Source organism: Boleophthalmus pectinirostris, unplaced genomic scaffold (genome assembly GCF_026225935.1).
Source record: "Boleophthalmus pectinirostris isolate CB_2022bp ecotype Guang Dong unplaced genomic scaffold, ASM2622593v1 HiC_scaffold_20, whole genome shotgun sequence".
Classification (NCBI taxonomy): Eukaryota; Metazoa; Chordata; class Actinopteri; order Gobiiformes; family Gobiidae; genus Boleophthalmus; species Boleophthalmus pectinirostris.
The window spans coordinates 6,823,335-6,836,399 of record NW_026571153.1 but is presented as its reverse complement, the minus strand read 5'-3'; positions in this window follow the sequence as shown (position 1 = coordinate 6,836,399).

Below are 13,065 nucleotides of genomic sequence, written 5' to 3'. Positions count from 1 at the left end.
AATTTCCCCCAAAAAGTGTGACTTATATATGTTGTTTTTTTCTTCATTACGCATTTTTTGGCTGATGTGACATAGACTCCAGAGCGACTTACAGTCCAAAAAATACAGTACGGTACTTGTATGTGTCCACTGTCTGCAGGTTAAAGAACTCATTCAGTTTTCTTAAAGAGCCATTAAAAACCATTCCGAAGCTTTACTCCACCGCTAAGCAAAATCTGTAAAAATCCTCTCGAGTGGGCAGCGGGCTCTGGAGTGATGAGTGACGGCCGACTTCCATCTACAACAATCCAACACGGCGCGGACCGGTGCGCTCCAGACTTTGAAACAGAGCGGACATTTGCGTTCAGATCACGCCGTTTCATTTTTCTCCAGATATTGCGGTGCTTGACGGTGCCAGGTCGGGACGGGGTTGAGAGGGGTTCCTCACGTCCCGCCCGTAGACTCCAGTGTCTGTGCTGATCAGAGGTGACAACGCAATAACCTGCATCTGACTCACTGGTGGCCGTTAGTCCAACCCGAAAATTCAAACGTACTGGCCATAGTTGATCCTAAAGAGGCCAATACAGACACAACTTTTGACCCCATTTTTAACAAATATGCTCTAAAAAAAAATAAGACCAGGGATAGAGATACACTTCTATTTTAGACTCATTTACACAGATAATCTGTAGGAAAAAAAAAGTGATTTTGGTATTTCGTGGCCCTTTAAGGACACAAGCGATAATGTGCTGGGTTGCAATTAATGTGTTTCAGCTTCTTCTTATATGCACCATTTTGAGTACTTTTCATCAAACATAAAATATTGCGTTCTGAATTGTTTATTGCTATGGCAACAGTACTCATTTTCCAACACTCTGAAACCCATGGATACACAAAACCTCCAGGAACAACTTCATAAACTTCAGGACAAAGCAAATCAAACAGATGTGACTGTGCCTGAGTCTTTTAGCCCATGTTCACAAATGAGAAAGCACTTTAGCTGCAGCAGGTGGACGAGAGAGAGCCCCCCCCCCCCCCCCCCCCCCCTCTGAAAAGTGCGCCGTCACACTTGTATATTTACAGCTCTATGCAAATGGATTCACTGAGTGTGGTTTCCGTGGAGACCCTGATGATAAACGACTCATCTTCCTGTGCTGAGTGCGCCATTTAAGACACACATTTTCTCTCCTTCTTCTTTTTCGACCGGAGGAAGAGGAGTGTGGTAAGAAGGAGACGGACAAGGACGCAGCTGAAAAACAGATCAGAACGTAAACAGCCAGAGGTGACAACATAAAAGTGGATTTTTCATGGTTTAAAATGCACGTGCTGTTTAAAGATTGCTATGAAGACTTTACGTGTCGTGGTTCATTTTATAAAGCACCTGCACAGTTTCCTGCTGCCACTTTGCCTCTGCCCGACGACTACAGATGAAAATGAGCATGTCAGTTTATTAGTGACAGTGCGCTAATAAACTGATAATGATTTGTTGCATAGCCATCTAACTGTGCCCCCCCAAGGCTTTTTTCGTGAGTTCCAAAATTAGTAGCTCTCTGGCAGTTTTGTTTTGTAAAGGAAGCTCACCGAAGGAAAAAGGTTGGAGACCCGTGCTGCAGAATCTCCCTATATCAAACTTGTACTGTTGAACCTCTATGCCAGGGGTACTCGATTACAAACTCAGAAGGTCCACTTACTAAATGTACAATGTTTCTAGGGTCCAAAAAAGTCACGGTGTATTTCAAAACTTAGAACTTCTAACAAAAAATGTAATAAATCCACATGGAACATTTGAACTATGCACAAAGTACTAAATAGATACGACTACTAGATCGATAAATACTACATACAGTAGCTAGATGGCTACTTTAGTATTGTGATTTAGCTCTACTGCGCATGTCTCCTGCAGAAAGAGCCTCTGTCCTGTCTGTATCTTGTCAGTCGATCGCACCGTCACTTCTGTACCACTGAACATTTCAAACGGTAATCGAGCAGCAGAAAGAAAGTTTGGAGTGAGCGAGAAACTTGTGAGGGACTGGCGAAAGGGAGCGTGCACCATGTAACTTTACTGAAGTCATTGAATGGATTGACAATGTCTGGACTTCAGTGACACCGAAACCATCCTGTCGGGATTCAGAAAGGCCGGAATAATTCTAACTGGAACTGATGCTGAGTCTGACGACAGCGACACAGGGAAGGAAGCGACACTCTGTTTACTTTCGGAGGTCATGGAGTTGCTCAGAAGTGTTAACTATTAAAGGGATAGTTCAGTTTTTTGACATGAATCTGTATGGCATCTCCATGAGCAGTGTCATGCATCTACACTGACTTACCCCCGACAGCATCCAGTGAGCCGAGATACTGGCTGGTTTTCATGTTGACGAAAGTAGTCTGGCAAGTTGGCTGGGGCCATTAAAATAAAGCATTATTCTTCTCAAAATAATATGTGTTCAAAAGAGTGATACATTTGCATAACAAAACCTTTGTCCTCAAAAAAGTCAGACCTCATAATCGCTGTGCACTATTTTCTCTCCGTTCGTATCACTGCGCTCTGCCTCCAGGTGACAGCTTGGAATGTTAGCGACAACATGTCTGATTACAACACCGAACGATGAAGACCTTGCCTTTAGAGAGCTAAACGATATCTTTATGAACCCGAATATACTGATGCCGAAATTCGCCAAATGGAGTTAGAACAGGCAGAAAGAGAGAAAGAAGGGGGACCGAGAAGTGGTACAAGTTAAAGCTGAAGCCACAGTTGGAGCTGTGAGATCGTGAGCCGTCAAGTCATTTACAAACTCGTATACAGCTACACTGTGACTGGCAGCATGGACTAAACACTGCCAAACAACTGAAGAAAGTGATGAATCTGCGCGCGGCTGTCACATGGCGGCAGCGTGCAGTGATACGAACGGAGAGAAAATAGTGCCAAGCAATTATGAGGTCTGACTTTTTTAAGGACGATGGTTTTGTGATGCAAATGTGTCACTCTGAAAAACGCTTTATTTTAATGTCCCCAGCCAACTTGCCGGACTACTTCCGTCAGCACCAAAACCTGTATCACAACACACACACATACACACACACACTTTATCTGCTCTGGCGTTGTGTGCATTGTATTGTAATTAGTGTATTGTCATGTCCTGTCTAATGCCTGCTGTATGTTGCAAACAAAATCAAATAAGAATAATCAAAACAAAACAAAAAAAGAACGCCCTTAACAGTGTCATGTGTGATGTTTGGACTCCTGAAATGAAACAACAGGCAGGGGGCGCCACACACACCGTCAGATTCAGATCAACGTGATAATGACTGATAAGAAGATTCAGATTAATGCTTCTTCTTAAACTCCGGCCCGTCTAAACTCTCACCTTATATTTAGAGTCACACGGGAGACACAGCAGAGGACGTGTCGCTCCCACGCTTCTAATTTCATAAAAGAACAGAGCGATTAAAGAGAAGGGGAAAAAGAACAAAGTGGAAAAAAAAAAAAGGAAAAGCACTTTGTGAAAGAAAGCCCCAAAGCCTGTGTGGATGAAATGAAAAGAACAATTTAGTGGAAAGAGAGAGAAAGAGAGACAGAAAAAGCAAGAGAGAAAGGCAGAGAGAGCAAGACAAAGAGACAGAGAAATAGAAACAGAAATAGCAGGAGAGGAGAGAGAGCAAGAGAGAGAGACAGAGAAATAGAGATAGAGAAAAAGATAAAGAGCGAGAAAGAAAGAGAGAGCAGGAGAGAGAGAGACAGAGAAAAAGCAGGAGAGTGAGAAAGAGAGAGACAGAGAGAACAGCATAGATAGATAGATAGATAGATAGAGATAGAGAGAGCAGGAGAGAGACAGAGAAAAAGCAGAGAGCGAGAAAGAAAGAGACAAAGAGAGCAGGAGAGAGAGAAAGAGATATATATAGATATATAGATAGAGAGAGAGAGAGAGCAGGAGAGAAAGACAGAACTAAAGACAAACAAAAAGCAGAAGAAAGAGAAAGAGAGAGAGCAGAAGAGAGAGAAAGAGAAATAGAGACATAGAAAAAGTAGGAGAGCGAGATTAGAGAGACATAGAGAGCAGGACAGAAAGAGAGAGAGAAAGAGAGAGCAGAAGAGAGAGAAAGAGAAATAGAGACAGAGAGAGGAGGAGAGAGATAGAGACAGAGAAAAAGAAGCAGAGAGAGAAAGAGAGAGAGCAGGAGAGAGACAGATAAATAAAGACAAGAGAAAAAGCAGGAGAGCAAAAAGAGAGACAGAGAGATCAAGAGAGAGAAAGATAGATAGATAGCAGGAGAGAGACAGAAATAGAGACAGATATAAAATAAAAAAAACAGGAGAGACAGAAAGACAGAGAAATAAAGACAGAAAAAAGGAGAGAGAGACAGAGAGAGAAAGTAGGAGAGAGAGCATGAGGAAGAGAGAGAAAGAGAACAGAGAACAAGAATGGTAGGTAGGGAGAGAGAGAGAGACAGAGAGAGAGAGGGAAATAGAGAAAGGGAGCAAGGCAAAGACAGAGAAAAAGAGAGACAGACGAGAAGTGAACAAGAGACGTAAATATAGAAAAAGAAGGAAAGAGAGAGAGAAGGGAGGGAAAGAGAGAGTGGGAAGAGAAATATTCATAGACACACAGAGAGAAATAAAGAGAGAGAAAAGAGAAAGACAGAGCTTTTGAATTGAGAGACAGTGTAAGTATTTGACTGGGTATAAAACTCATTACAGACTAAATGTACAGAGGATTATGGAGCAGATATGAAACATGAGATCTGCTCTCGTGAGCTCAGACGCACGGTTACACAATGAACAGGGGTTTAAAGGAGGAACTATTACACAAAATCCACTTTCCAAAGCTTTTCACCGTGTTGTACTTGTTTCCAATTCTCATTTACCATCTCGAAGTTGTATTTGGATTATTTTAAAGACGCCGTTTTGCCGTTCAACCTCCGTTTTCACCGCCACGGGCAAAAACACCCACTGCTCCGTACTGACTTCATTCTCTATTTTTATTTTCTTAACCTGTGATAATCTGTCACAAATGAAAAGGTTGGGATGGTTGCTATGAATAAAACTGTGTAAAAAGAGTGTGTAAGTTTGGTTTTCTTTATTTTCCCTAAACAAATGACAGTTTATGCTCCTCTTTACTATTGTCGGGGATCAGATTAGTGGTTTAGTTTTAGGTGACTGCAGTCTGAAGTGACCCAAATCCGATTTTTTCACCGCTATGCGTCCTGTGTCTGATCTTTTAATGACAGACTGAACGACACAATAGATGTCTGCGTGGGACTGAATTTTCAGTACCGGTTCCGGCCGCTCCCGCAAAGAATTGTAATTTTCATTCCCGCTCCCACCCGCATCTACGATATTTTGTCCCAGGACTAACCTAAGACTGATTCCAGGACTAAACCAGAACTGAACTAGGACTAAAACAGGACTAACCCAAGACTAACCTAGGACTAACCAGGACTAACCTAAGGAATAACCAGGACTTAACCAGGACTAAACCCAGGGACTTTAGACTTTCCAGGAATAAACCAGAACTGAACCAGGACTAAAACAGGAGTAAACCATTACTAAACCAGGACTAACCCGGGACTAACCTAGGACTAACCTTGGACTGATCCCAGGACTGAACCAGGAAGACTAAACCAGAACTGAACTAGGACTAAAACAGGACTACACTAGGACTAACCCGGGACGAACCTAGGACTGATTTCTGGACTAAACCGGATAATAATAATAAAATAATTGAACTAGGACTAAAAATGAGTAAACCAGGACTAACTCAGGACTAAACCAGGACTAACCTAGGACTGATTCCAGGAATAAACCAGAACTGAACTAGGACTAAAACAGGACTGATTCCAGGACTAACCCAGGACTAACCTAGGACTGATTCCAGGACTAAACCAGGGACTAAACCATAACTGACTAGGACTAAAACAGGAGTAAACCAGGACTAACCCAGGATAAAACCAGGACTAACCTAGGACTGGTTCCAGGACTAAACCAGAACTGACCAGACCACGTCGGCCGCTAAGCAAAAGGATCGGTGCAGAGCTTACGTGCAAAGAGGTAAGTGCAGCCGTCGCCTGATCACGCTTTGGGGACACCCTGCTCCTTGGGCTCGGGGTTCTCTCTTAAGTCCAAGATTAGTCCTGGTGTAGTCCTGATTTAGTCCTGGCCCGCCCGTGTGCAATCACTACCCGTCCATAAAATTCCAGAACGTTAAAACCCGCCCGTTTCAGCAACTATTTGGTGCAGGACTCTGGTGTAGATTTGTCAAAATTGGTCAACACCTGGGACATTTTTTGTATAAAACTGGGACAAATCAGTAGTTTTGGATGAATCTGCTGGAACAGGGGACACAGGGCTCAAAACTGGGACTGTCCCGAGTAAATAGGGACGTCCGGTTTGGAGATCATTCCATTTTTCTCCACTTTTTCAATCCCAATACTGCTGTTTGTCCCAGCAGCTTAACACTGACTCTACATTTCCCTATCCCCCTGTTAACAGTCATCCCCCCGCCTCACCTTCTCCGCCTCTCTCAACATAAATCAATCTGATCGCTCTTCATGTTTGAGCGGCCACACGCAAACGCTAACGGTAACTCTCTCGTCGCCGCGGACCGGTGTGTGTACACGTGTCTCCCGCGCCGTGATCACATGCGCGGAGAGGAGCCTCGCACACCCTTCGCTCCGGAGGACATTTTGAAAGCGATCGACCCCCACGTTCCTAACTCCAACTCCCCCCAGGCGCCCCCGAAACGCACGGAGACCCATCTGACGGGCCCCTCACCTTTTAGCGTTGGAGATGGGAAAGTTCAATGTGTTTTTATGGGTGGAAAATAATACGGTTCTCTTCACGTTCCCTTGAAGTTAATGTTTTGTAAAATGTTATTCAGTAAAGGGCAGAGGGGGTGTGCTGGTGTAAAAGAGAGTGGAGAAAGGAGAGGTTTGTAAGGTTTTATGTGAGCGTGTGTCATTTCTAAGAGTTTTGACTCAGGTTAATTTGTTGTTTACCAGAGATGCACACACGTATTTTAAAAGGGAAAATGTTTGGCCACTCAGTTCTTCAGTTCTGAAATGATACTGGAAGGTCTCAGTTTGCAGGGAGGAGCTAACCACACTGAAACTGACACACCATGTTGTTTACTGTACTGTTTAGTGTGAACTTTTACATTTTTACATAGTTTGCATGATCTTTCAAAACCTTAGTGGGTTATTGTTTTGGGTTTGGGTCTAAGGACAGAGACAGACTGTACCTTACGCTTCGTTTATATGATGACGCAGAAGTGGTGTCGCGTCTTCACTTTTTATTCTGCGTTTAGATGAGCGTTTTTGGGAGGAAATCTGTGTGCAAAAGTGTGGAATTCAGTTGGTAATTCAAGTCAGTGGGTATGCATGCCATCCGACATGTTTCTTTCTACCCGTGTGTTGTAAATGTATGTATGACGAAACACGATAACACATCACATGACACGAGCACAATGCATGTGAAAACGTGACGTTTTAATGACCGGTCGCTTGTTTTAGTTTGTGTGCGGTTCTATGCATGCCATCCGACATGTTTCTTTCTGTGTGTTGCATGTATGTGACGTAAACACATACATGGACACGAGCAGATGTGACCAGAGTTTTGCGTCTTGGGCAGTGTAGATGGAAACGCTACGGCAAAGCTTATTCAGCTTTTCCACTCTGGAGGGTGGCTTCAGATTTTTGCGTTTTTAAGCTCCAAAAATGCCATCACCCTCTAAATGAAAGACGCTTCCGATGAAATATTTTGTTGTTTTTACCCGCAAGCGTTCTCGTGTAAACAGGCCCTTGATTGTGGCCGTACCGGCTTGTGAAAGTCTGATTCCACCAGATCGCAGAAGCTAAGCAAGGCCGAGCCTGGTTAGTACTTGGATGGGAGACCCTGGGGAAAATCAGGTGCCACAGTGACTGTCGCTGTGTCCTTATGCAAGATACTTCACCCACATAGTGAATGAATAATGCTCTGTAAAGCGTCTTTGAGTGTCCAGAAAAGCACTATATAAAACTGATGCTTTTTTTTTTTTTTTTTTTTTTTCTTAGACCCACATTTCTTTTTAGAGATGAATTGTTTCTTTACAAATCCAGCCCCTTTGACCCGTCTCTCAAACCACTTCTTCTCTTGACCGGTCTGCCCGCCCAGAAAACCTTACAGCAGGCCCACTCCAAGATGAATTCTTTTCGATTCTGTGATTATCATTTTTGGTTTCTTTCTGAATGGTCACAAATTGTAAATGGTCACATTTTTATATAACACTCTTCAAGGCTCAAAGGGCTTTACATCGATGACCCACTCACACATTCACACACACACACACACACTCATACACCAGTGTACAGACACTGGGGGGTGAGGTGGGTTAAGTGTCTTGCCCAAGGACACAATAATAGCATTCATTTGTGACAGCTGGAATCGCACTTGCCAAGCTGTGGATCAGAGAATTTGACTGCTCAACCAGTGATGTTGATGTCAAGAGGCAACATTTGGAACAATGGACAAACGCTCTACCAACTGAGCTACAGTCGCTTTTTAAATTCAGCATTTATTATAATTATATTTGTAATACTTTCATATTTATTGGTGTACTGTTGTACTGTGTGACTTATTACAAAATGCAGATGCCACTTGTGTCTGTGTCTTTTACTTGTCTGTAAAAATTGCCATTCAAACCTGATCCATCAATTGTGTCGACTTAAATGTTAATGGTTTCACATGAAGCACACAATAGAACTGGAGTCATCTGGTTAGTTCATTGCTCCGTCTGACATGTATGAGCATTCTGAACATTTCACACGCTCTTTTTTTCTTTTTCATTTCAGAAATCAGTGAATCTGAAATCAATCTTGCTTTTGGAGAGCGGCGCATTCATCAGGAGCTGACACACAAATCTGCGGCACATGAGGCTCGTGCACATAAAAGTCATTATCATATGTCTCAGGTCCATGAAGTGTGAGGAGGAAACACCAGCTCTGTTACTGCGCTCTTTCAAATGTCAGAGGAGACTGTACAACTGAAAACTATCAAAGCCTAATAGAGAGAAAACTATACAATTGTCTGTACCTCCTTTGGATGACGGCAGATCACACACGTAGCAGATTTTTATTTTTTTTTTACATCGGAATGGCTACTTGATGCTGCCGAATTAATGTTAGAAGTGGTGTAATGTAAATAGTTTCTTTAATGTATTTTATACCTGCCCAAGGACTGCAGATGGAAAGGAGTTTGTAGCTAAATATGACACAGAGCATCTTTACTCTTTGAGATTAATGTTTTCTCTGCGCTGTCCAAAATAAAATAAAAATTTAAAAATAAATAAATACAATAATAATAATAATAATAATAATAATAATAAAGTTTTTAAAAATTCAAAAATATAAAAATAAAATAAAAAAGTAAAATAAAAAAAAAAATAATAAAAAAAAATAAAAAAAATTAAATTAAATAAATATAAAAAAAATAAATAAGTAAAATTAAATACAATTTATATAAAATAAAATAAATAATATAAAATAAAACAAATTATATAAAATAAATTAAAAATAGAATAAACAAAACCTAATTAAATTAAATTAAATAAATGGGCAAAAAAGAATCCTGTGTATCACTGATTAAGAAAACAAATTTGTACAACTAACTAAGTCCAGAGCAGTGGGCGGGGTGTGCCGGTGGTGGTGAACGCGGGGGTTGATCTCAGCAATGATGTCTTGAATACACGAGATTAAAGCTTACTCAAACATGCATGAATCATTCTAAACACAACCTCGAGTCAGGAAACAACTCTAACCCCGGGCTCAGACTGAACCCGGTGCAGCTGCAGTTCAGTGTGGGGTTGGTGTTATTGCTGTGACACTCACGCGAGGACCGGAGCTCTGATGTGCTGTTGTGTCACCTCCTCTGAAGGCTGCACACAGACCACATGCTCACGAGATAACTGTGTGTTAATTAAAGGAAAAGGCTGCTGTCACTCTAGCGTCTGTCAAAAAATATAATTCAACTGACCAGCACACTGCAAAAAACAGTATCTCTATCTCTGCATCCTTAACACTATCATTGTTGGTGAGCTTATGTAAATAGTTTATATAGTTTAGTTCAAAATGTTTAAAAAACACAAAAGAAAGCTCATTGTGTTAGATTAGAAGAGTGGGGGTGGGATTTAATATGTTTTCTGTTTCTTCTTCTCACTCCTTTTTGGGTACATTTTTTGTTGTGGTTATTTTCATTTCTATTATGATTTCACTTATGGTATATGTCCCATTGTATAAGAATGTAAATCTTTATTTGCCCAAAATAAATACATTAAGTAAAAAAAAAAGTTAAGATGACTTGAATTAAGAAAAATTTGATCATGATTTGAGTAAATTTCACTTGACAAGTAAAATGATATGGTAGTGGAATAAGACTTTTTGTACTTAAAATATGAAAATACATCTTGCTGCACTTAAAATAAGAAAGAAAACTGAATGTTGCTTGAATTAAGAAAAACACACTTATCCCATTGGCAGATAATTTAACTTTTCAACTAAGTAAAATGTTCTTAATTTAAGTAATTTTGCATTCTACATTTTTTTTTTTTTTTTTGTCAGTGCACCACCAGGACTGCACAACCTACGCTCTGAGCTCCTCTCGCTACTCGTAATGGAAATACTGGAATATATGCAAAACTCATGGCCATCGGAGGGGAGCTGCACCACTTGCCGTTTGAGCCCGGGGTCACATAGTTAAAAATTCTAACAAGTAACTTTTGCATAATAGGTCTCCTTTAAAACAACAGCTCTTAACATGGACAGGTCAGCTCAAGATCCAGATAAAGTCCAGTGAAGTTGTGTGAACTTGAAAAAACACAGAGGAGCAGGTTGCAAACTTTAAAAGCTCTGACGTGTCTAAGGCCCCGTCCACACTAGTACATATCTGAGTTGTTTTCGTTGTGGGTGCAGTGTTCGTCCACTCTAATCTGACTTAAAACAGCTCCAGAGACGGAACGATCTGGTGCCACCAGCTCCCACGAATTCATCTAAGTACAGATCTGATTGGGCACTGCGTGGACGCCTGAAAACGCTGATACGCTGACGTAGGTCTATGCGCCGCGAAGTAATTCACCGCCAAAACGCTAAGAGGCTAGAATATATGTCCATTCATGTATACGGTCTATGCGTACGACCTGCAGACGTGTAATCTCTGAAAAGTTTAACATGAACCATCTCCAACGCGACAGAAGCACAGAACAGACTCACCATCAGCAGAACACCCCTCTGTCACAGAAAGAACACTCATATCCCACTGAGTCGTGTCCTTTAGTCCGACAGAAGCTGAACCGTATCAGCGCACAATAGCGAACTGTTTTTTTTGTTTTTTTTTTTGTTTTTTTTTTCTGTAAAATGTAAACAAATATGCTCAAAGTTGTGTGGATAGGGAAGGCTTGCAGACACAGAAACGACGTGTCTGGATGCAGATCTTTTCGGATTTGGTGATACAGTGATTTGTTTCAGGATAAACATAAAGAAAGAAGTGTTTGTGTCTGTTCTATATGAATGTGCTGACACCTTCACTTGTTCAGTCTTGTCAATTGCTCCACTACACAACTGTCATGCAATCAGTACAGTTTTAGCTGATTACGAACGGCTCTTATTCTCCATGAGCAGATGCATTCATTTATTTTTTGCATTTTTATTTTTCAAAGCGACTCCACAGTTCCCCACAGCTCCGCACATGCTGTACAATGCAATCCGATGCAACAGTGTGTACCATGTAACTCACTGTAAACATAAGGAGGGATTGCCTAACAGCACACAGCACCGCTCCGAGCCTTTGTTGTGCATTTGAAAGGGGCTCGTGCACTACCGGCGCTCCCCTTCACTCCTCTTTGATGTGAGCTCATGTTTACACGCCTGGATCATCACAGCTCTGCAGACTCCGTGTCAGGGTTCATTTTGACAACTTTTCTTTTTGTCTAAAGCCACTGTGCCCATTTTTCACCACATATTTGGGCAAAATGTGTCCTGCCACAGGACAGATATATTCTATAAGCAGCTCTTGGGCTCAAAATACGTCCTCTGTGTGTTGTTTGCATCTAATTATTTTACTATGTTTAACTGTTCGATTATCAGGAAGTGCGTGGTTAGCATATTAGTTGTTAGAATTACCATGACAGCAAAAATATAGTCTCTGAGCATTGCCAAAAGCTGTTATAATGTTGTTACATCCTCAAAAAATTGGTCATTCACACATTTATTATTAGTCTGTCTACATTTCTAAAGCTCAAAATGCTCTGTTCCATCTTGTGATGTCATGACAGTTGGTTAAAATCTATCTTTTACATTTAGTTCAGTAGAGATTGGCAATTCCAGGTCTGAAATGATGATATTATAATGATTCTAGTGAAGGTGTACGGAGTTTAAAAACACAGTGGAGCACTTCCTTACCACATGACATCACAAGATGGAGCAGAGTGTTTCCTGTTTGAGAGAAAAACACAAGCCTAAATATGCAGGATTTGTGTGTTGAACGTGTGTGAATGAAACAAAACACAGCTCCAGGTCTGTTTGTGAGGAGGAAACAACATTATAACAGATCAGGAAAATAGTGAAGTATGGGCCCTTTGAAACATAACAATGAAATATCCATCCATCCATTAATTTATTTTCTTCTGATTATCCAGGGCCGGGTCGAGGGGGAAGCTGTCAAAGCAGAGACTCCAAGACTTCCTTCACCCCGGTTTAGAGATGTAACTATACCCAAATCTCTCGGTATGATATTTTTACAATATACATTTCTCGATACGATATTTATTGTGATATTTTGTGGAGGTTAACAAGACTGTTAATATGCTACTTTTTCCTCTTAAAATGCCTTGACAAGACTTAATCCAAAGAACTAAGACTTTAAAGGGCTTAGAACGGAGCAAAGGATCATGGTCTATGTAGTTCCCTCTGTATTTTTTTGAGCTATTGCTGAAACATAACAGATAATTTTAGCAAAGAAACTTGTGATTCGATATATTGTGGTGGCCCATGATATTACTGACAGAATTTTTGACGATACAATATCACAATATTTTGGTAATTGTTACACCCCTACCCCGGACA